We start from the raw sequence: 25,086 nt of genomic DNA, 5'->3' as shown, positions 1-25,086 counted from the left end.
GCGATCAACGCGACGGAGATGCGGGTCCAACTCGTCATCTGTGAGATAAATGTCATCCACATACGAGTACGCATCAGGGTCTACACCCTCTAAAAGAGAGACCACGCGAGCGGCAAAGACTCCAGGGCTGTACTTATAGCCCATTGGTAATCTTTTGAATTGTTTTTGTTTGCCACCTGAGGTGAACGCCGTCCACTCACTACTAAGAGAGGACAGGTTATGGCTGTAAAAGCCATTGGAAATGTCAAGTGTGGTTTTAAACCTTTTTCTCACGAGACTATTGACGAGAGCCGAACTGTGGGTGTTTTGTACTGCACATGTCCGGCAATGAGAGTTTAGGTGCCGGTAATCCAAAACTAGGCGGTACGACCCGTCAGGCTTCGTCACAGTGAACAAAGGATTATTCATAGGTGACATACGTTTCGATTACTCCTTGATATTCCAATTGTTCAAGGATCGACGCGACGTGAGGCCTAGCTTCGCGACGCATGGGGTATTGGGGTTGAGGTTGGGGCGTAGTCCGCAACGGAATCTCATGGCCGGGAGACAATTTATCCCAGCCAACTTGATTTCGATATAACGCAGGTGCTAGCACCTGAGCCCATTCCTCGGCGTACTTTTTAGCTTGGACCTTCGGCACTGTGTGTGCAAAGGACGGGAGGATCACCTCCTCCCCTCTAGGAGCATCTAAAATGAAAGCCGGGGGCCAATCTGCCTCCGCCAACAGAATATCATAGGAAGTGGTCAGATTATCCCCAAAAAAACCTTGAATTGTACGTTGTATGTCACCTTCAATTTGAATGACTATATTATACAGTCTATCAGGGGGAGACACCCGAGTATCAGCAGTTTCAATATTCACGAATATATCAGTTGCTGTCGCCACCAGATATGGACGCAGTGTTTGTCGCACTACTGTAACTTCCGCCGCGCTGTCTAGGAGCGTTAGCACCCATGTCAGGTTCTGAAGCTGCGTCCGTACCATCTGAGGCATACCTCGCTGTAAGCGCAGCAACTGTCTTCTTCTGAAACGGGGGTCGTTGACGCGCAGATTCGTCCTGCTTGCCTTTGCCGTCCGACTGGCGGGGCTGCTCACGACTTTGAGCACCCCTTCCCTTCCCACGGTCTCCGCCACTGGATTGTGAAGCCGATGTTTCCTGTGAAGAACGAGGAGAGCGTTGTTCAGAAACCTGAAATCTATCAGGTGACTTAATACGACATCGATCGCGCAGATTATATGTGCGTTCGGTCGACGACTGTACCGGTGAGGTAGGACGTGACCCCTGTTTCTGTTGCTGTTTCCCCTGTTTCTTAGCTCTCCAACTTTGCTGAGGAAAGTTGGGGCGTTCGTCTTTTGTAGACGAGCTCACCTTAGTTTGCTGTACTATATCAGGAATGATCACTGTCGGTTTTACACCCAAGGCACTACGACCCACGGCCCTATATGCCTTCGCAATTACTTTAGCGAACTCTTTGGGCTTGTCGACGTCATCCACGCGGTCCATCATATTTGCAACTTGGAACTGCATGGCATCACCTTTGAGGTTGCCCATTACCATGGAGCATACCACATCAAAGCTGTCGACAAGCCTCATTCCCGATTCAATAGCAGCCTCCGCACCATGATTCTCCTGAACCTTCTTGATGACGGATGGTAGCACAGACATAGACGGAGTGCCATAGCACTTTGAATAGGTCGCGGCAAAGACCTTACCCCAGTTGTCACAATCGGCCATATCCGGGACCAGGTCTTTAGGCAAAGTAATGGTGAGGATCCTGTGTTTTTCCACAGGAGATGTATTTGGAAAAACCGCTTCCAACTGGTCAAATTTCTCAGCAAGCCAATAAGGAAATTCATCCTTACTTTGGGGGCGCTTGCCGACCACCGAATTAACCATAACAGGACTAATGACCACCGCGTGGTGGTCCGTAGGTTGTCCCACAACAGCAGGTGCCCCCACCTGCACGTTGCATGACACGTACTGCACTAAAGCCCTATGGACCGTAATCAGGGTTGTGTGTAGCACCCGCAAGTCAGCCACCGCCACCGTGAGATAGCGGGGATGAGGCGTAAAGCAAGCTAGCACCGGCCATGTGGCCCCTGCAATAGACAATGGGCCCATTCTCGCCGGTGCAACCGCATGGGGAAGGGCGCCATTAAACCAAATAGTATGCTGCCAGGCAGAGATTGGAATTTCTTGTGTCCTATATGGGGTATAGACCGCAGTCAGCTGTGTGGCAGTATAGGTATGAAACGTATCATCGTCATCTACAGCCGGAAAAGTCACCCATGAGTAGAACAACTCATACGGGTATGACGCATCAGCGCTTACCACAAAAATTACAGCCATCCCATCATCTGGCACCCCATACGTCGTCAAATGACGGCGCAGAGGTGCCCGACTATGCGCGGCTATGTCAACCGCCATTAGGACACAATAAAGAGTATCAACGATATCAACAGTAGCACTGGGGTTCAGAAAAAATAACCTTTTTAATGATCAAGCTTGAATGAACCTATTAGTCGAAACCCAGGTAGGTTAAACCGTCACTCCCGTTATCCGGAAACCAGAGTGAGGGTGTTGTGGACTAATACAAGTACTACTAAGGCGTTTCAAATCAATAGACCAAACGTTAGGTGCGCCATGTTGCAGGGATTCTGCTTATGCACAGAACTATGCGCAGGAACCCAGGCCTTCAGTGAATTGTGGTGTACCAAAAACTCACCTCAGAACCCAGAACCCCTTATCCGGCCAGTATCAGTGTCCCATTTGTTATCCGAGGTTTAGCTCGGCGGTCCCAATGTATAGACAACCCAGAACAAGCGACTTAGTATATTTCTCAGGAATGGTGGGAATCAGAAATACCTTTTCGTAATTATTCTCATACCAGTCCACAACAGAATAAACAGAGACACGGTAAAAGTTTAAAGAGTTTATTTTATAAACCTCGTGTCCTAAGATGCAGCAGTTTGGCTAACATAAGCAGACAAACGATTAAAATCAAAACCATCAGCATAGTTACAATACCATAGAAAATGAAAGGAGCAATCATATTAAAATGACAGTGGATCTAAGCCACCTTCCTTTCTCTAGCAAGCTAAGAGTATTATTATTAGACTAATAAAAGGTCTTGTATGGGGAACCCCATACCGTAAAGATCAGCTCAGTGAGTTCACATCACAGGATCAGCTATGCTCTGCTCCTGGGAACGCTCTTCTTCCGAATGTAATGAAAACGTGTAACACTGCAATATTAAAAGCACCCGACTTTCAGGTATTTGCAGCTGCGTGCGTGTTATGGCTAAACTAGTGGGCCAATCAACCTGTACTCAACAACATGCACCGTCTAGCGACCCAGACTGTTTCTTTACACTGTGTACAGACCAAGGTCGCTGCTCACTGTTTGGGATGTGAACAACAAACAGTTCTCATGTGAGGCAAAGTCGAGTAAGCACTTCTGAATTTAATAACATGTGACTACAGTGTCGTGTGCAAAAGCAGCAAAAGCGTCAAGATGGCTTTCTAACATCTAACGCGGTTGTGCTAACTTAGCATTGTACATATATAGATAACGATCTTCACTACAGTACTATTTGAATGTAATGGCTACAGAGCTCCACGGTGCATCTGGTTGTCCCCAATATGCAAACTCTTAGGAACAAGAAGGGCGCTGGAGGCAGAAAGAATCTTAAGAAGCGACACATCTGAAGTGATAGTTGTTGCCTTGGCGACATTTTTGGGGTGAGTATGGGCAATTAGAGCACGGTCCCTCATGGAGAGAATAGCCTAATAAATACATCTGTCTCGCTGCTTCCCAATAATTGAGTAGCCATTCACCTCCCATCCGATTGGACAGCTTGTTTTAGAGTACCCATGACATTTTAATTAATTCATTCTATATAAAATTTTACATTGTATATAGTGTTTCTTAAAAGATTTTATAAATCTATTTTAGATTGTGTGCATGGATTTTAAAATGATTTTTTCTTTTATGAATTTCATCTGGAAATAATGTGTAATTCCTTTATATGTATATTGTGTGCTTTGATTACCTAATAAGTCGAATAAAGCTTTTTTGGATTGGCTATCAGTATGCAGATGAATGCAGATGAATCACCTGTCACACCCAGCCCTTTATTTGGTGTGGCTGTCTAGACGGAATGCACAAAGTGTCGCTGTCACCCAGCCCAGACATGTATTGGAGACAGGCTACAAAGCACACAGAGTTATAAGCACAGAGAAAAGTGGCATTTCTAAAAACAGTAATGTGGAATCCAACTTCACCAGTAAGGAGGATTCATCATTACAATTCTAAACATACCAAACATGAAAAAGCAACTCCTTTCTGATCAGGAACTAGAACTTAAAGGTATATAAGGAAATTCCCAATGCTAACCTATGAGAGGAGTAGGCCTCACAGTGGTGAAAAACTAAATAGGCTGTTTGTCACTTCCAGGACATGCAAAACATAAAAGTCCCTGTCCTACCTTTTATTTACACAGCACCCGGCCCATAGGGCTAGCTAGGGCCTACCTTAGGGGCGACTTACATGTAATAAAGGGGAGTTTAAGTCTTGGCAAGTAGTTTTAAATGACAAGTCGAAGTAGCAGAAACCTGCAAACACAGGCCCTGCAGAGCCAGGCCTGAGACATAGTCGAGGGGCTACTTATGTGGCTAGCGCAATCAATGCCGCAGGCCCAGTAGTAGCATTTAAACTACAGGCCCTGGTCACATATAGTGCACTGTGCTTGGGACTTATGAGTACATTAAATATGCCAATTGGGTATGAGCCAATGTTAACATATTTTAGGGAGAGAGCACACAACCTTTAGCACTAGCTAGCAGAGGTAAAGTGCCCAGAGTCCTAAAGCCAACTAAAACAAATTCAGAAAAATAGGATGGACGAAAGCAAAATGTTTGGGTGTGACCCTGCAGCCTGCAGAGAGGGCCAAGTCCATCAATTAAGATATCCCAGCATCCCTATTTTAGCAGGAGGCTCTCCTGGACTCCTACCATCAATGGGAGCACACATTATAGTCAGTGGATAACCTCTCTCTAAAGGCTGTACCTTGCCATTTCTGAGTGTGGTGGTTCTGTTTAAAATTTGAAAAACAAGGAGAGAAGCTCATTAAAGTCCAAAGGTACAGAGCACCAGAAATTATGTAGTTAAAAAGATTTTTCTCTTTGGACTAATAAAGAAAATTACACCTTAGATAATCCACCTATACCATACTATCAACTGCACACTATCACACTCTATAGATCACTCCAGATGAAATGTGGGAAAGTTACCAATAAGGAGAATTTCATTAGTTAAAAAACATCACATTGAGTTTGTTAGCATAATAAAACTCCCATTATGACAATGGGTCAAACAAGAAAATAATATTATAAACACAGTTTGCACAAACAGAAAAATCAATATACATAAAACAAAATTTGATCATTAAAACAATAAAAAGAGTTTTTTATCTCATACAGAAATGACAACTGGACATTTATATAGAAGGAAAGACAACAACTGACACCAAAATTGTGTCTCGACAATGTTAATTTGTAGCTTATGTGGACAGAAAAAGAACTGGGAATAATTCACCCTAGTTTCTAAGGTTGTGTCCCAAAACAAATTAAACCAAAAGCTCATGCGTCGACGCGTTTCGGTGGTATGGAATCATAAAAACCACCTTCTTCAGGACTGGCAATATTTTTCCTCCGTTAGACAAGTTTAATGATCATTCCTTTGGTCTTGCCGCAATAAAATCACTGGCAATGGACTTCTGGGATTGAAGACGGCCTGAGTCGTAGTGATGATATATATCTCGAGATATTCAGGTGGGGTTTCCCTCCATATATTAGTTCGTTTTAATCAATAGGTCCCCGAGGGTGACATAATCTCCACAATTTAAAAACCCTTACACAAGTTTGTTGGAATAGCCGTACGTCATCTAAAAAGATGTCTTACTGAACAGGGGATGGTTCTTTGTTTCCAAACGTATTACAGAATGAGGTCAATGGCTCTACACACGCGTCTGTACGAACGTCGTTTGATGAGTTCCAGTCATCTTCTGTCCACATAAGCTACAAATTAACATTGTCGAGACACAATTTTGGTGTCAGTTGTTGTCTTTCCTTCTATATAAATGTCCAATTGTCATTTCTGTATGAGATAAAAAAACTCTTTTTATTGTTTTAATGATCAAATTTTGTTTTATGTATATTGATTTGTCTGTTTGTGCAAACTGTGTTTATAATATTATTTTCTTGTTTAACCCATTGTCATAATGGGAGTTTTATTATGCTACTAAACTCAATGTTTTTTAACTAATGAAATTCTCCTTATTAGTAACTTTCCCACATTTCATCTGGAGTGATCTATAGAGTGTTATAGTGTGTAGTTGATAGTATGGTATAAGTGGATTATCTAAGGTGTAATTTTCTTTATTAGTCCAAAAAGAAAAATCGTTTTAACTACATAGGTTCTGTTTAAATGACATTGTTTAAAAGCCACATTTGGCACCAAGAGTCGACTGGGAATGACTGAAGGATCATGGAGGTAATGTGGCCTTGCAGTTGCAGTTACCGACTTTGGAACTGTGAACCAGGTTCTATTCATGGATTTTAAAGTCACAATTCCAAAAGTGCCACTTTTAGAAAGTTGGAATGTTCTTGTCCTAACCAGTTAATGCCTGCCATCTTTTCCTGGGTCACATGATGTAATTGGCGGTTGGACTTTGTGTATGCCTCCCAAACAGCATCACAATAGTTGATTTGGGTGTTATCAAGATGGGCCATCTCTGACTTGATAAGGGGATGGAGCTGTCACCTACCACACTTGCATTTCAAAGGCATTGGCTCAGCTAACACACAAAAGACTTCACACTAGCCTATTGTTTCCTCAGACAGGCTGAGACCAGGGCAGGGAGGCAGGAAATTCCAGATACCTCTGTAGGGGGAAACTCCAGAAGCTTTTCCCACTTCACAAATATTGGACCCTTAGACCTGCACTTCTGATGACTTCTGGACCTGGAGAAGACTCAGAAGAAAGACTGCTCAGCTGCAAGAAGGACTGCCGTTCTGCCTTGTGGCCTAAGTAAAGGAATGGACCTGCACTTTGAACTCCTGACTTCCAGAGTGACTCCAATGGCTAGTTGGCTGGCCTCCTGATCAGATCCGTAGAGACAGAAAAGGCTTCTGTTGGACCCGGCCTCGTGGCGTGGCCCATTCAGACCCGTAGCGACACCAGGCTACCCCCTACACCCCACACTACACTGACTAGCGTAGCCTCCCCGACCCGGGACCCGGGGTTACCCCTGTCCTCCCCTCCATCTTCCCGACACCAGGCACCCGTCCCATTCCCCCGGCCTCGCGGCCTCCAGTACCCGGCCCCGCACCCCCGATGGCCGCCTCGACCCAAGCGCAACCCCGGCCTAGTCGCGCCATGCCTGCTGGGGGGAGAGAGAGCTCCTGGTGAGCAGGAGAGGGAGGAGTAGTTTCATTAAGACCTTGCCTCCTCCCAAGAGATGGTTTCGATCGCCCTCCGGCAACCCTGAGGGCTGGCTCCACACCTGCTGCATGTCTGGGATCCCTCCCGACCCCGCTTTGAAAGGATCAAAGGGCCGCGTGGCAGGAACCCCCAACAAACGACCCCCAGGCGCTAAGACCCCTGCCCGTGAGGACTCCGGACATCAAAGAGGAGTCGACCTATAACAAGGGGCGCCCTGGGACCCTCGGCAGTTGAATCCTGGAACGAACAAGCTCTGCTGACGTGGTCGCGGCTGAAGAACATCCCCACAATATCCTACGGAACTTTTGGAACCTTGGTGAGCCCTGCAGACAGCGTCGCGGCGCGGCTCTACCTGGCAGAGACAGACTTCTGCCTAACGACATCCGAGCCCTGCTGACGTGGTCGCGGCTCACCTTGCACCCTAGAGAACTCTGAGCCCTGCTGAGTGACTCGCGGCTCCTGGAAGATTGTCTGACCTCCGACACCCGGACTCGAGTCCTGCAGAGTGGACACCCGCTCAAGAGACATTCAGGTCCGGCTGGACCCCAAAGATCATCTCGTATACCCCGGCTCGAGGATTGAGAGCTGTGCGCCGGATACGCTTCCGCATTGACCCAGATCCTAAGACTGTCCCGCTACCCCTACCCCAACCGAGACTTTGTGAGCCCTTGCTCTACTTGTACATACTCTTGCGGATCATAAAGATCCTGATATTGCTAGATAAAGCATACGTATTCTAGAATCTACGGTGTGGTGTCTCTGTGTTGCCCGGTACTGAAGCAGCGTGGACGATCCTAAGTGTGAGACCCAGTCCTGAAGGGGTCTCCGCCCAGTGCTCGGCTATTTCTCCCGGAAGGGTGGGCGCAGGGTGGTCAAGCACCTGTTCTGTCCTCACCTGGGGCTAGCCCTTCCAACACTGGTGGCAGCGGTGGCATACGAGCCTGCAATCTAGAGATCGTATAACGAACGGCTGACGCACTACCGAGCAAAGACGACAGAAGAAGCCACCATGAGCACCACTGAAACTGACGCGAGCGCTACGTTTTGTGTACAGCGGTTAGAAGAATATACACACAAGGAGCTGAAGCAATTTTGCAAACAACGGAAGATCGCTACCACTGGTCTAAACACCAAGGAAGACATGCAACAAGCCCTGAAAGCCTGGGTGGAGTCCGGAGCCGCCCTCCCCCGACTGGATGAACTCGGTGAGGAGACAGAGCGGCCGGACGAGCTCAGGAGCTTCCCGAGGACAAGCAGTAACCCCCAAGCGCAAGGCAACACAGCGGGTGGGGGCTGGTCCCCGGAAGACGCCACAGACAGAGAACGGGACCGAAGTCATGAACTGGAAATGGCCAAACTGAAAATAGAGGGCGAGATAAGGCTAGCCGAGAAAAAGCTAGTGGTAGAACAACTCCGAGTACAAGGGGAGCTAGAGGAAAAGAAGTTACAACGGGAACACCAGGAAAAGAAACTTCGGCTGGAGCATGAGCGCAGCTTGAAGGAAATGGAGTTCAGAGCACGGAGCGAGGGAGCTCGACCCTTGGGGGGCCAAGAACCCGCACCCCTGGGGGAACCGAAAGTCCACATCCCTAAGGATGTGGTCAAAGAGTACTATTGGAATGATGACATTCAGCAGTGGTTCAAAGCCTATGAGGTAGCTATGACCTCCCACCGCGTTCCACAGAAAGACTGGGGGGCCTGGTTGTGGGGGCGATTACTGAGCGAAGGGCGAGACACCCTCCTCGACCTACCGGCCTCCATGCAAACATCCTACAGCCACATGAAGGAGGCCCTCCTCACAAAATACGGCCTCACCCCCGAAATGTATCGGCAGCGGTTCCGGGACTGCCGAAAGATCCCAGGCACCACCTGGGTGGAATACACAAACTATTACAGCCGAGCGCTGGAAGGGTGGATCAAGGGCAGCAAGGTCACCACCTTCGAAGAATTGACCGACCTCATTGCCTGGGAACACTTGTCCACCAACTGTTTTGTAGAACTACGCCAGCACCTGCTCGACAGCAAACTCACAGACTCGAGGAAGCTGGCCGTCGAAGCAGATCGCTGGGTAAACACCCGGGTCCCCCGGAACCCCGTAGGAGACTACACCCGCAGTCAGCAAGGACCTCCCCGTCAGAGAGGGAGGGGAATCAAGGGAGACCGAGGGAGTTCCCATCCGGGCCCCCGCGTAGCCCCCCGAGGAACCCACCCCCGGGGTTCTCAGCTCCTCCACCAGGCAGTGCCGCCACCCCCGGCCGACAAGGGCCCCGGGTGAATATCACATGTTTCCGCTGTCAACGGCTAGGGCATTACGCCAGCGACCCTAAGTGCTCCATGGCCCAGAAACCCCCCACGACAACTCCCCCAGCTCGACACATGGCCACCGTGACCCTAGGAGAGGAGTTTGAGGACCCCGAGGGATGGGAACCTGCAGCCATGGCCCTAGTCTCTCTAGGAGATCGAGATATGATTCCCGGGGCCCCCCTACCCGCAAACACCAAGAAGTACCGCCAGATTGTAAAGGTCAACGGCCACCCGGTGGAGGCCCTTCGCGACACCGGGGCGAGCATCACTGGTGTCCTCAGCCACTTAGTCCAAGCGGACCAGATCATCCCCAATGTTTTTTGCCCTGTGATAGCTTCCGACAACACTGAGAGTCTGTGTAAGGTGGCCCTGGTACCATTCGAATGGGGGGGAGTAACCGGAACCTTGCGGGTGGCTGTCCGAACCGCACAACCCATGGACTGCCTCCTAGGAAACGACCTGGAAAGTTCCCCCTGGAGACAGGTCGAGCGCAAGACCCACCTCGGGATGATGGGTCTACCAGAATGGGTGTGCGCAACCACCCGATCCATGGCAGCCCGACTACCCCCCGCGGGGGAGTCGAGGACGAAGCCCCCAGCACTCCCTCCGTGGCCCACCCCGGAGATGATCCTGTTGAACCTCACACCCTATTCACAGGAGAAGAGCCCCCTGCCGACGACGGGTCCGTTCAGCCCGACCACGTGCAGATCACGGAGTTAGGTGATCTGCCCGAGTTGGCCCAGTGGCGCCATGAAGGGGGCCCCTCTCGAGAGAAGTTCTGCAGAGAACAAGCGACCTGTCCTTCCCTGGTCGGACCCCGGCAGCAAGCCGCCACCCAAGCCGCGGGCGACCAAACGGGAACCCACTTATTGTATTGGGATAATGATCTCCTGTATAGCGAACAGCGGGCTGCCGAGCTAGGGTCAGCCCGGGTCCTGGTGGTACCCCTACGCTTCTGAGACTTCCTCCTGGGCTTGGCCCATGATGTACCCTTGGCCGGCCACTTGGGCCAGGACAAGACCTACCATCGCCTAGTAACGCACTTTTATTGGCCAAAAATGCGAGCCCACGTAGAGGCCCACTGCAAGTCCTGCCCCACGTGCCAAGCCAGTGGTAAAAGTGGAGGGAAGCGCAAGGCCCCCCTCCAACACTTCCCAGTCGTCAGTATCCCCTTTGAGCGGGTCGGAATTGACATCGTGGGGCCCCTGGATCCCAAGACCGCCCAGGGTCACCGCTTTATCCTCGTCCTAGTGGACCATGCCACCCGATACCAGGAGGCCATCCCCCTCCGCATCGTCACGGCCCCCGTGGTGGGCCGGGCCTTAATGGGGATCTTCTCCCGGGTAGGGTTCCCCCGAGAGGTCGTGAGCGACGAGGTACCAATTTTATCTCCAAATATATGAGATCCCTGTGGCAACAGTGTGGAGTCTCGTATAAATTCACGACCCCTTACCATCCCCAAGGCAATGGTCTAGTGGAGCGGTTTAACAGGGTCGGAAGGGAATGATCATGGGTCTCGAGGAGCCCCTGCGGCGTAATTGGGACGTCCTCCTCCCCTGCCTCCTGTTCGCCTAACGGGAAGTTCCCCAGAAGTCCTTGGGGTTCAGCCCATTTGAGCTGCTGTATGGGCACCCAGTCCGAGGCCCCCTGAGCTTGGTCAAAGAGGGGTGGGAGATAGCACCCCGGAACCCCCCACAGGACGTGTTCTGGTACCTGTTGACTCTCAGGAACCAGACTCGGCAGTTCCGCGAGCTGGCCGAGGCCAACCTCGAGACGAGCCAGGAAGAAATTAAGCGCTGGTACGACCAGAACGCCACGCTGGTCGAGTTCCAGCCCGGGCAGCAGGTCTGGGTGATGGCCCCCATGAAGCCGTGCGCCCTCCAAGACAAATGGACCGGGCCCTTCAAGGTGGTCGAACGAAAAAGTCAGGTGACCTACGTGGTGGACGTCCAGTCCCCTCGGAACCCCCTTCGGGTCCTCCACGTGAACCGCCTCAAGCCTCACTTCGTGCGGACGGAGTTGAGCTTGCTCCTGGCCACAGACAACGGGGCGGAAGAGGAAACGGAGCCTCTTCCTGACCTCCTGCGGGCCAAGGAAAAAGACGGCTCCGTAGAGGGGGTGATCCTCTTCCCCTCCCTCACACCCCGACAACACGAGGACTGCCACCGGCTCTTGGGCCAGTTCTCCGACCTGTTCTCCCTCGTCCCCAAGGTCACCGACTGGTGCATCCACGACGTGGACACAGGAGACAGCCCACCGGTATGGCACCGAGCCTACCGCGTCCCCGACCGAGTCCGGGCCTGCATCCAGGCAGAAGTATCGAAGATGCTATCTCTCGGGGTGATCGAGCCCACAGACAGTCCTTGGGCCAGCCCCGTGGTACTGGTCCCGAAAGCAGCTGCCCCTGGTGTGGCCCCCGAACTACGGTTCTGTGTGGACTACCGGGGGCTCAATGCGGTCACCCGCGCAGACGCTCACCCCCTCCCCCGCGCAGATGAGCTCATTGACCGCCTTGGGGCTGCTCAGTTTCTCAGCACCTTCGATTTGACCTGCGGATACTGGCAGATTGCACTCATGGAGGGCGCCAAGGAGCGGTCCGCCTTCTCCACCCCGGATGGGCACTATCGCTTCCGAGTGATGCCATTCGGGATGAAAAATGCCCCGGCCACCTTTCAGCGACTGGTGAATAGGGTCCTGGCCGGGCTGGAAGAATTCAGCGCCGCCTATCTGGACGATATTGCGGTATTCAGTTCCGAATGGGGTGAGCACCTCCAGCACCTCCGGAGGGTCTTGGGTGCCCTGCGCCAAGCCGGCCTCACAGTGAAGGCCAGCAAATGCCAGATTGGGCAAGGATCGGTGGTCTACCTGGGGCACCAGGTCGGCAGCGGGTAAGTCGCCCCTCTCCAACCTCAGATTGACGCCATCCTGGCCTGGGAGCCACCAACCACCCAAACCAAAGTCCGAGCCTTCTTGGGCCTTACTGGTTACTACCGGAGGTTCATTCAAGGTTACGGCAGCCTCGTAGGACCTCTCACGGAGCTCACGTCCAAAAGACAACCTAAAAAGGTACAGTGGACCCCTGCCTGCCAGGAGGCGTTCGACGCCCTGAAACTCGCCATGTGTACAGCCCCTGTGCTCCAAGCCCCCGATTACTCCAAAGAGTTTGTGGTCCAAACGGATGCTTCCGAGCATGGCATCGGAGCCGTCCTCTCCCAGCTCAATGAGAAGGGCGTAGATCAGCCTGTGGCCTTCATTAGCCGAAGGTTACTGCCCCGAGAGCAACGATGGAGCACCATTGAACGCAAGGCGTTCGCCGTAGTCTGGGCCCTAAAGAAACTGCGACCCTACCTCTTCGGAACCCACTTCCGAGTCCAGACGGATCATCGACCCTTACGGTGGCTCATGCAGATGAGGGGGGAGAACCCCAAATTGCTACGATGGTCCATCTCCCTCCAGGGGATGGACTTCACAGTAGAGCATCGCCCTGGCAACGACCACGCCAACGCTGACGGCCTCTCCAGATTCTTCCGCCTCAGCGAAGAGAACCCCCAAGAAGATGGGTAGTTCTCTCCGGCCTTCAGCTGGGGGGGACGCGTGTTGGACCCGGCCTCGTGGCGTGGCCCATTCAGACCCGTAGCGACACCAGGCTACCCCCTACACCCCACACTACACTGACTAGCGTAGCCTCCCCGACCCAGAACCCGGGGTTACCCCTGTCCTCCCCTCCATCTTCCCGACACCTGGCACCCGTCCCATTCCCCCGGCCTCGCGGCCTCCAGTACCCGGCCCGCACCCCCGATGGCCGCCTCGTCCCAAGCGCAACCCCGGCCTAGTCGCGCCATGCCGGCTGGGGGGAGAGAGAGCTCCTGGTCAGCAGGAGAGGTAGGAGTAGTTTCATTCACACCTGGCCTCCTCCCAAGAGATGGTTTCAATCGCCCTCCGGCCACCCTGAGGGCTGGCTCCACGCCTGCTGCATGTCTGGGATCCCTCCCGACCCCGCTTTGAAAGGATCAAAGGGCCGCGTGGCAGGAACCCCCAACAAATGACCCCCAGGCGCTAAGACCCCTGCCCGTGAGGACACCGGACATCAAAGAGGAGTCGACCTATAACAAGGGGCGCCCTGGGACCCTCGGCAGTTGAATCCTGGAACGAACAAGCCCTGCTGACGTGGTCGCGGCTGAAGAACATCCCCACAATATCCTACAGAACTCTTGGAACCTTGGTGAGCCCTGCAGAAAGCGTCGCGGCTCTACCTGGCAGAGACGGACTTCTGCCTAACGACATCCGAGCCCTGCTGACGTGGTCGCAGCTCACCTTGCACCCTAGAGAACTCTGAGCCCTGCTGAGTGACTCTCGGCTCCTGGAAGATTGTCCGACCTCCGACACCCGGACTCGAGTCCTGCAGAGTGGACACCCGCTCAAGAGACATTCAGGTCCGGCTGGACCCCAAAGATCATCTCGTATCCCCCGGCTCGAGGATTGAGAGCTGTGCGCCGGATACGCTTCCGCATTGACCCAGATCCTAAATCATAAAGATCCTGATATTGCTAGATAAAGCATACGTATTCTAGAATCTATGGTGTGGTGTCCCGGAAGGGTGGGCGCAGGGTGGTCAAGCACCTGTTCTGTCCTCCCCTGGGGCTAGCCCTTCCAACAGCTTCATCCATCTTGAACTCTGCACATGGACTCTGCCTGCTGTGAGTCTTAACCCCTGGTGCCTCTCCAGTCCTGGACCCTTGGAAGTGGGGGATAAAGGTGGTCTGCCAGCTCAGCTGTGGTGCTTCTCGGAACTAACTGGTGCAGTGTGATGCAACTCCAATAGCAGCCCTCACAGCTCCTCATCAGAACCAACGCAGCGTGATGCAACACAACACAGCCCCCCTGATCGTTCTTCGCAACCGCTGAGGCCAGCATGATGAAACGGCCCGCATCTAGGTCATTTGCTAAAATTCTCTGCGGGCTTAACCTGCTCCCTGTAGCCTGCCAGCACTCCATTGGGGTCAGTGTGAACTTGTGACTTTGTCCTAGTCCTGCGTGACCACATAACCACAGTTGGCGCTTTGAGCTTTTAAGCACTATTTTTACCTAAATCTTTAAAATGGCATTTCTCCAGTTCTACTGATTGGATGTTGTCATTTTGGTGCAAAATAGTTTAATAAATGTTACTTTATATTTCTAAAATGGTTTGGGATTTTTCTTGTGTTGTATTTTCACATTATAACTGGTTGTGCACTTCATAAATACTTTACATATTGCCTCTAAGTTAAGCTTGAATACTTTGTGCCAAGCTACCAGAGGGTTAAAACAGGTTAATTTAGCGTGGAACCATGAAGGGTAAGATCTGCTTCCAATTGTATCCAGGACTAAGATGTTGACAACAAGGTGAAGTGGGCTGTTTTGTCCCTGTATGACTACAGGGACAAAACAAGCTACAAGGCTCCTTTTTTTGTGAAGTGGAAAGCTAACCAATAGCAACTGTATCAGAACTGGACCCTGCCGGTGGCTGCTTCTGGAGTGAGTCCGGGCCCCTATGTGCTGCCGCTAAGGTCCTGGGAGCATTAGACGTGATTAAGAGGAGAAGTTTCAGAAATTCTGAAAAATTGGGACTTACAAAATGTTTGGACTTCCAAGATCTCTGGAGCTTCAGAAGGACTTTGAGGCAAAGTTCTATGATTTTGAGAATTTGTCGGAAACTGCTTCAGGCTTTCTCTGTTGGAGTATTAGGAGCTCCATAATAAAAGAGCAAAAGTAAAAATCTTGACTGGATGAAATCATGAAAAGTACCCAACAGAAAACAGGATGTCGGCAGCTGCAAAATGTTTATTTCTCCCATTAAGAGTTTTTCCAACTGCTTTAGCAGAATCTCACCCAAAAGTTATCTGGCTTCGAGAGAACTTTGCAGTTACAGTCTGCAATCCTTGCTCTGTCAGAGGATTTAGACTTCCATTTCAGAGACTGAGGCACAAGGTAAAATCTGTCACTGGGATGACCAGCTTCAGGTATTTAACCCGCCTTTTCATTGCTATCAGCTTGTAATCACAGCTAGGTCTTGGTAAACTGCGAACAGTGACTCCTGATTGGGGTTTTATTTTTCCTTGAACTTTTTGCTTTAAATCTTGAAAATATATATTTCCAGTTGCCCTTAATGGATTTTTGGTGTTTTTGTGCCATTTTGCTCATTACATTTTTCTTTATTTTTAGAATTAGGTTGAGGGATTTTATTGCGTAGTGTTTGCCTTTTTTTAACAGTTTTGGCACTGCTTAATGCTTTACCCATTTTCCTAAGTTAAGCCTGCCTGCTCTGTGCCATAATTCCCAGTAGGTTGAGGCCAGGTTTAAATTATTGAAGCTGTATTTTGCACTGGCAAGTTTGTGGTTTTATTCCTTGTAGTGGACTCGCATCCACACCAATTATTAACACACTTTCTTACAATCCACTATTTGACATCTCAATCAGGGGCCCCAATTTTCTTCATACCAAAAGTTGATGGTAGTTTTCGAACTTGCATAGATTACACAGATTTATGTGAAATAACTTCCAGAAACATATATCCCCTTCATTTGGTCCTTGTCCTACTGTATCAAATGTCAAAAACGTAAGATACTCACCAATCTAGATTTAAAGGTACCTACGATTTAGTACATATACGAGGGAGATGAATACAAGACAGCTTTTAATAATAGGTATCAGGGCTCACCTTAAGTTTCTGCAGGAACGAGATGCAAGAGGCTGAAAAGCCAGTCCCCCATTCCCTCAACTTCCAAGTATGCCCAGCTTAGTCAAAGCAAAACCTGCGTATAAGGGGAAGAGGGGAAACAAGGGAAAGAAACTGAAGATATGTCCCTCGGCATGACCATTGTAGCAGGTAATCATTAACGTAAGATTTGTATGTCCCCGAAATTAGAGAACAAGAGTAAGAATCAGTAGGGATGAGAGTGTAGAATGTGTGTATATCAATAAGGTAAGTAGCTATTTTCACTACCTGTTTCACTCCCCTCTTCCACTATAATCCAATAAAACGTCCCTCAGGAATCAGAATAGTTCTATAATCAAGGAAAACAAAGACAAAGAGATAAGGTATTGTGTGTATAGAATACCTATTCAATTGGGAATGCATGGTAAATCTCTTACCATCAATGTAGATACAAAGAAAAGAAAAAGTATAGCCCAAAAATAAGTCATACATTTATCCAATACCTACCACAATATATGTATTTTCAAATTTAAGTAACATAACAAATGCAAAAATATGCAGACTAACCATGAGTCTCCTTACATGCAGGGAACTATTAACAGGCTGCTACTCTCGGTGTTACAGCCTTATCAATGTGCAGAAAGAATACGGATACATTCCAAAATTCCAATGGGTAACTTCAGTTAGATAAGTATAGCTTCATTTAAACAAATAGATTTTCATGCCACTGCAAGTGCGTTACCGCCATTACTAGAGCATCTGATTCTTTAGCTGTGGTTCTGTCTTTTCTCTTGCAGGTGGTCCAGATGCGGAAATACACTCGAGACAGGTCACAATCAGGCAGCCCCGAAGAAACTCTTCCGGCTCGCTCCCCTGATTATCTGGTGAGGTCCAGGTGACGAGAGACTCAAGGAGTCCAGAATGAAGGGGACCATTGAAAACTGCCGCAATTACCCGGAAGTGGTAGGAGGAACCCGGAAGTGAAGAAGACACCCACGGAATCTAGAACACAAAGTGTTAATTCTGGGTCCTCGAGCTGTTTTAAGCCCACCTGCTCTGCCCTCACTGCAGCTTGCATCGGTAGCAGAGCGTTCCCGAAAATAGATATGGTAACTTTGAGTACCCCTGATGCCATTTTGCCTGTGGAATGTACCAGCTTACTTCTAAGAGTTTATCAATTACCTCTTCCAGGATATTCTTGACGCACATGTAATAAACTATACCAATGACAGCCTGGTGTTCTCTGACACTCTAATGGAACGCAGATTTGAAGCGGACTTTGCCTGGCATTGTTGGGTTTTTCTGAGGTTTTAAAAGCCACATGGATAAATTGAGGCCCCTAAAAAATATAATCACAAAAGCAACATAATCAGATTATGTTTGGAAGGCTACAACCTTTCTACAATACAAAAACAAGGTCTGTCATTTATTAGGGCATGGAGCTGTTATGTAGGACTAGCGAGTCTTGGGTGGAACCTGGAAACCTTGCACACACACACTGGCGATGTAGAGTTCTGGTATGTAAATGACCTGCACATGTACTGAAAATGCTTTCTATTGTGGAACACTCTCCCCTGATGTCTCTTTGCAGGGCATTCCTGCTGCAGGATCGCGCATGTTGTTGCGATCATGCACCAGGGATTATTTCCCAGAAGGGTCGCTTCCAAAGGGGGACCTTTTTGCTCTGCTGGTTTCTGCCCTCCCTAGGGGGGCTCTGCCGAGCCCTGGACCAAAAATGCAGGTGACCCCCTTGCAAAACCAGGTTGTTTTGTGATAGGTAATTTTGATGTCTCCACAATACGTTTTGGGCCATTTCCTGTCGCAGGTATTTGGCTCACCCACAAGAGTGAGGTACCATTTTTATCAGAAGACATGGGGGAATGCAGGTAATGCTACAACTGTTCCACACAGAAATGTGAGCAAAATTAGATTTTGTCAGCTAAATTTGAGGTTTGAAGGGGATTCTGGGTAGGAAAACGTTGTGGGATCCATGTAAGCCACACCTTCCTGGAATCCCCCGGCTGTTTAGTTACGTAGGTTTCCTTAGATGGTCTCCGATGCCAGAACCAAAAAAGCAGGTGACTCCCGTGCAAAACCAGGTCATTTTGAGATAGGTAATTTTGATATCTCCACAAAACATTTTGGGCACTTCCCTGTACCTGGCCCACCCACACAAGTGAGGTACCATTTTTTATCCGGAGACATGGGGAAATGCTGGGTGGGTGAAAGTTTGTTGCTGCCCACAGACTCCAGAACTTACTATCACAGAAATGTAAGGAAGATGTGTTTTTTTCGTAAAGGTTGAGGTTTGCAAGGGATTCTGGGTAATAGAACCCAGCAAAAGCCTTCCTTGATTCCCTTGGATGTCCAGTTTTTAAAAATGTATAGAGTTGCTAGGTTTCACTAGGTGCCGGCTGAGCTAGGGTCCAGAATCGACAGCTAGCCACGTTGCTAAAAAAGGGTCAGTTTGCGGTGGAAAAACGTGATGTGTCGACGTTGCATTTTTGTCTGTTTTCTGTCACGGGCACTAGGCCTACCCACACAAGTGGGGTACCATTTTTATTGTGAGACATTGGGGACCGCTGAGTGGGTGGATGTTTGTGGATTCCCACAGATTTCAGAACTTTTCACAACAGAAATATTAGAAAAATAGGTTTGTTTTTACAAAGTGTGAGGTTTGCAAGGGATTTTGGGTAACAGTGAGAGTCACACGAGTCACCCCATTCTGGATTTCACTGGGTGTCTAGTTTTCAAAATTGTACAGGTTTGATAGGTTTTCTTAGGTGTCAGCAGAGCTAGGGTCCAAAATCCACAGCTAGGCACATTGCAACAAAAGGGTCAGTTTTCACTGGAAAAGAGTGATGTGTCCACATTGCAATTTGGGCTGTTTACTGGGGAAACAGCCTTTACAACGAGGTTATTACATATTTTTTAGCACACATATTTTTACAGCGAAAATGCATTTTCAACGCATGCCAATACCACGCATTTAATGTAAGTGGGGGTCTCCCCCCACAAATACATTGTTTTTAAATCTAAAAACAATGCCCGGTATTGGCATGTGTTTTAAATGCATATTCGCGGTAAAACATGTGCGCTAAAAATGCGTGGCATAGTCATGCAAAGTAATTGCCTGCGTTGTACCATCGTACAACCGTTTACTGTCGCTGTTACTAGGCTTACCCTCCCAAGTGAGGTACCATTTATATTGGGAGACTTTGGGGAAGGCTGGGTGTGTGGAAGTTTGTTGCTCCCTTCAGATTCCAGAACTTTCCATCACAGAAATGAGAGGAAAATGTGTTTTATTTGACAAAGTTTGAGGTTGGCAAGGGATTCTGGGTTACAGAACCTGGTGTGAGCCACACAAGTACCCCATCCTGGATTCCCCTGGATATATAGTTTAAAAAAATGTATAGGTTTGTTAGGTTTCCTTAGGTGCCAGCAGAGCTAGGGTACAAAACCCCTGCAAGGCACTTTGTGAAAAAATGTTCAGTTTTCACTGGGAAAATGTGATGTATCCACGTTGCGTTTTGGTTTCCTGTCGTGGGCACTAGGCCTACCCACATAGGTGGGGTACCATTTTTATCAGGAGACTTGGAGGAATGCTGGGTGGGTGGAATTTTATGGCTCCCTGCAGATTCCAGAGCTTTCCATCACAGAAATATGAGAAATATGTGTTTTTTTTTCAAAGTGTGAGGTTTGCAAGGGATTCTGGATTACAGAACCTAGTGAGAGCCACACAAGTTACCCCATCCTGGATTCTCCTGGGTGTTTAGTTGGCAGCAGCATACGTAGCCTCAAGATACGTATTCAAGAACATGCAAGGGCAATCAAAAACTGTGATCTTAGATATCCGATTGCGAGTCATATCCACAATGAACAGAAAGATAGCAAAGGTATTGAATTTCATGCCATTGATCACGTTACTGTAAATGAGAGAGGCAGAAACAGAGAGCTGGATTTGAGACAACTTGAAGCTAAGTGGATCTGCCGCCTCCACAGTGTAAAATTTGGACTGAATCAAAATAATGAATTTCATTATTTTTTGTGATCTCATGAATTATGTCCTTCTGCACTGTTCTCCCAGTTATCTTTGTGAAATTGTTGTTATTATACAAGAAATGAGTCTTTTGTTTAGGAAGTACGCACTTATAGATATTGCCATTTACCTCTACTCTCATCAGATCGAATCACATTGGAAGATCGCTTTAGGCTTCGTGTTTGTAGGCTTGATAATCATATTTTGTTTTTTATTTCCTGTAGTCAAAACACGCTTTCTTCTATTTCTAATGATTGATTATTTCAGACTTTGTTGCTTTCACTATAGGCAGCAATAATTGCCGTTTAATTTTTATAAGACCTTAAGTATACATGACTTTATCACCACCAGGGTTATCTATTGGTTCTTGAATAACCAATATGATCACTTTATGCCTCATTTATATTGTAGGGTTTAAATTATTATGGACGCATGCTTTGTTGTAAGTTACATTCAATTAAATATTTCACTCAATGAATTGAGCATGCACCGTTTTCATCACGAGTGCTTGGAACCTAACGTTAACCAATATGATCACGTTATGCCTCATTTATATCGTAAGGTTTCAAATCCTTATGGATGCTTGTTTTGCTATAACTCACATTCAATTTAAATATTGCCCTTGATGAATTGTGCATGCACCTGTATCATCATGAGTGCTTATAACCTAATGTTACTACTTCGGTTAGTTTACAAACATACATACAGAGCATTTTTAATAAAGTTTTTTCCCGTCACAGTACGGTGACCAAGGTTCATATTCCACTATTGTTAGATCTGGGGGTCTCTAGTTGGCAGAGGTATACACCTTAGACCAAATAGGGACCCTTGCTTCTAGTCAGGGTACAGGGACACCCACGGTAGATAACCCCTGCTCACCTTCTAGGTAGCTTGGCTCGAGCAGACAGGCTTATCCCCAAGGCAATGTGTAAGGTATTTGCACGTAGACACCACAATGATCCCCCCTCCGCACACCACAAACTTAGACCACACAGGTGAGTTATATCAAAAATAATATATCTTTATCTAGCTTCCGCAGTTGAAATCAAGCATCACAGGTTTACACAATATTCGCTCTCTTGGTTGGTCGGGATCGTAAGACGATAGTCTCTAGTCTCTTGTGTGATTCGATACTCACTGAGAATGAATCAGTTTGTAGGCTCTTGATGTTTAGGCAGCTACGTTGCTCCGGCGGTGTCGCTGCACTCGTTGTACAAGCGCTCCTCGGGCTGTTCGGTGCAAGGATTCCACAACTCCCTCGACGAGCCCCCAGTGACGATGTCGACGTCACCGGAGTCAGCCACTCACAGCGCGGCTTCGTAGAGCAGGGAAGTACGACTCTCGATCTGCTTCGAGCCTCCGGGTCGCGGCAAGGCACGTGCCGATGAGCACGTCGATCTTCTTGATGCGGCAACCGGTGTCAGGCCCGGGTCAGTGCGGCACTCTCTAGCAAGACAGAGAGCGGCCAGCCCACTTCACAGGCAGATGTTGAGAAGCTTGGTAGAACAGTCCACGGTCCCTGCGGCACACAGCAGCGCAGGGGGGACACAGCAGAGTCTTGAGTTCTTGGCAACCTTTCTATCCCTGGGTCGCGAAACAGGAGGCCAGCTCTTCTCAGGCCCTTGGAGATTCGGTTGAAGACACAGCACACAGCAAAGTCTTGTTTGGTCAAGTGGGTAGGGTCAGCACACAGCAAGACCCCTTCTCCTCCTCAGCTTCAGTTGTACAGCAGAACAGGTCAGCCTTGAGAGCACACAGCACGGCAATCTTCCTTTAGTTCTTCAGCGGTCCGTCTTTCAGCAGAGGTTCCTCTTGATGGTAGAATCTAAAAATCTGTTGTCAGGGGTCTTGTACTTATACCCCTAAAAGTCTTTGAAGTCTTTGTGCAAGTGGGTCCTGAGCCCGGTCTGATCCAGTTCTGGGTGTCGCTGGAGCACTTTGTTTTTCTGGCCTCTACATTCTTTTCAGAATGAGGGGCAGAGTCGTCAGCCGCCCAGCAGGAGGTGGAGCCAGCAGAGTGGCAGGCAGGCACAGCCCTATTCAACCCCAGGCGCTATCTCCTCCCTCCACTCTCCTTGCAAATGTCGCCATTCAGCAGAGGGCTGACTCAGCCAACCTCCCGGGGGATCCCCAGCCCCTGTCACTCTCAAGCCAGACAGTCAATCCACAGGCACGCAGAAGGGTCAGACAAGAGAACAGCTACTCTCTAAAAAGTACTATTCTCCAACTCAGGATTTAAGAACAACCTCTCCTAAAAGATGTGTTATTAAATGCTGAGCTCAGGGATATCAAACACTCATGTCTTATCTTGTTCCTATGAGAAGATAGGCGGATAGCCATTGGCACCAGCCTCCCCCATGTTAGCCTATGGAGCAAGATAACCTTGCAGCAGTGAACACACAAAATGGCCGTTGTTCACTACCAGAACATGTTACCTGCACTAGTACATGCTCTACCTTTTACATACACTGCACCCTGCCCAGGGGGGTACCTTGGGCCTTCCATAGGGATGACTGACGTGTATAAAAAGGGAAGGGTTAGGCCCGGCCAGTGTGGACACTGGCCAGGAGGACATGGCAGTCCGGGGACTGCAGGCAGGCCTGCGGTGGCAGGCCTGAGACACTGTTTTAGAGCTACACAGGTGGGTGGCGCAATCAGCGCTGCAGACCCACTAGTAGCATCTGTCATCACCAGCCCTGGCACACACAGTGCACTTTACTAGGGACTTCATGGTGATACAGATATGCCAATCAGGTATATCCAATCAATATGATATTTTACACAGGGATCACTTACACTCTGGCACTGATTAGCAGTGGCAGAGTGTCCAAAGCATCTAAACCAGCAAAAACGAAATTCATCACCGCATCAAAAATCCAGGTAGCAGAGGCAAAAGATAGGGGAAAAACCCACGCCAAGGATGTCAGGTCTAACAACTATGTATTATACCTTTACAAATTGGCTCACACCGTTTACGATTCTGGTGGTGCATGTCCTCCTTTTGTTTTTAATTTTGCATGTTTTCAATTCGGTAGAGTACACTCTATTTTGTATTAAACCTTTCCAAAAAGGCCCATACCCGATAAGACTCTGGCGGTACATGTCCGCTTTCTGTCACTAACGTTTCAGGTGTTTCAATTTAGTAGATCACAGTATTTAAATGGGCGCAATTACCTGTTCTGGTTTGCACCTTCTCCGTTATACAAGCTTAGATGCTCGTTGCTGGCCACCCTGCCGCTTATTGGTATGTGCTGTCAGAATTTTTGGTCAAATCTCTGGTCATTTAAATATAATTCACATTGTGGCTTTTATCAGATCAAAGTAATTTAAAAATTATTCTTTTTTCTCCTTTCCATTTTATCTGCAGATGATGTTAACCTTACCATCATCTTTGTGAGGTACTTTTTGGTTTACTCTTTGATATTTCTCACGTAGTTTATGATTTAGTGATAATATAGTCAGATGATTTTCTGTGTCAATTGTACTACTCTTAAATTTCGCTCCCGTACTGTTTCGGGTGTTAAATAACTAGGTTGTGCACGCTTATTTAAAAAAAAGCAGAGTGTGCCAATTGTACTAACCAAAGATGGTGCCCCCGCACTGTATCGGGTATTGACTAACTAGGCTGTGCACGCAGATTTCAAAAAAAGTGCGGAAATAGTAATGCCCATTTCATTGCTACTGAATTCTTTGCGATTGCCTCTTACGCAGCACTTTTATACAAAACCCGAGCACATTAATAGTTATGTTAATTTCACCTTTACCGTAATGGTTTTGATGCTCGCCAACGTTAATCTATACTATTGCTGTCTATGTCACAATTCAAAGATGGCGCCTTCGTATTTTAATGTTTGCCAAGTAATCATATAGCGCACGTGACCCAGTCCTCTGTGTTTTCAAATATATAGACTGAGATATACTTATTATTATTATCTCAGATTTTATTGGTACAAAACACTAATTGCATTTTTGAGTATCGATAATGTTGCGTTTAATGTAGCTACTGCTGCATCTCTTATTTTCTTGACAAACGGTACTCATCGGATTAGTGAGATTATGAATATATCGATAATGTGCCTTTAAAATATTCCATCAATATAAGTATTCACCTTTGAGTTTTGCTTGCCTTTCATAAAAAATGGGTTGTCTTCATTGTATAATTTAGTCAGCAAATATTACATTGGTCTTAAGCTTCATATAAAGGATGCTTTTTTAAATACGTTTTCTTATTATGTCTTTTTTTTGCTATAGATATATACTCCGTAACGCAAACGATCTTATATGCTTTTACAATTTTCTTACTATTGGATTTTTGGACATAATACATCGATATTATCTAGAGGTATGTTGAAGACACAATTTGTTACAAACATTTTTAATAGGTAATTTGCTTAGAAAAAATGCCTCCAGGGTTTGCATATTCTGTACAATGGGCATTTCACGTGCACCTATTTTGGATGTATATATTCATCATATATTTGATACAATAGTTATGTTGATAATGAATTGGTGCTCATTAAATGAGCATGTTATTAAGATTTCT

General features: G+C 48.0%; 1 long non-coding RNA gene across 2 annotated transcripts in view; it reads left to right on the top strand.

Moving 5' to 3' along the window:
* The window catches only part of LOC146862571 (uncharacterized), a 166,403-nt gene extending 141,530 nt beyond the window's left edge, over positions 1–24,873 (top strand). The window contains exons 4-5 of one of the 2 annotated variants that reach the window (XR_014978486.1): positions 17,302–17,613; positions 24,795–24,873. This is a non-coding gene — a long non-coding RNA (uncharacterized LOC146862571). Of the gene's footprint in view, positions 1–17,301; positions 18,070–24,794 lie in introns of those variants that run through there. The other variant, XR_014978485.1, reaches the window with a different exon arrangement.
* Positions 24,874–25,086: the final 213 nt, after the last annotated feature.

The sequence above is a fragment of the Triturus cristatus genome, chromosome 2_2, assembly GCF_964204655.1.
Source record: "Triturus cristatus chromosome 2_2, aTriCri1.1, whole genome shotgun sequence".
Classification (NCBI taxonomy): Eukaryota; Metazoa; Chordata; class Amphibia; order Caudata; family Salamandridae; genus Triturus; species Triturus cristatus.
This window is presented reverse-complemented; position numbering and strand designations above follow the sequence as displayed.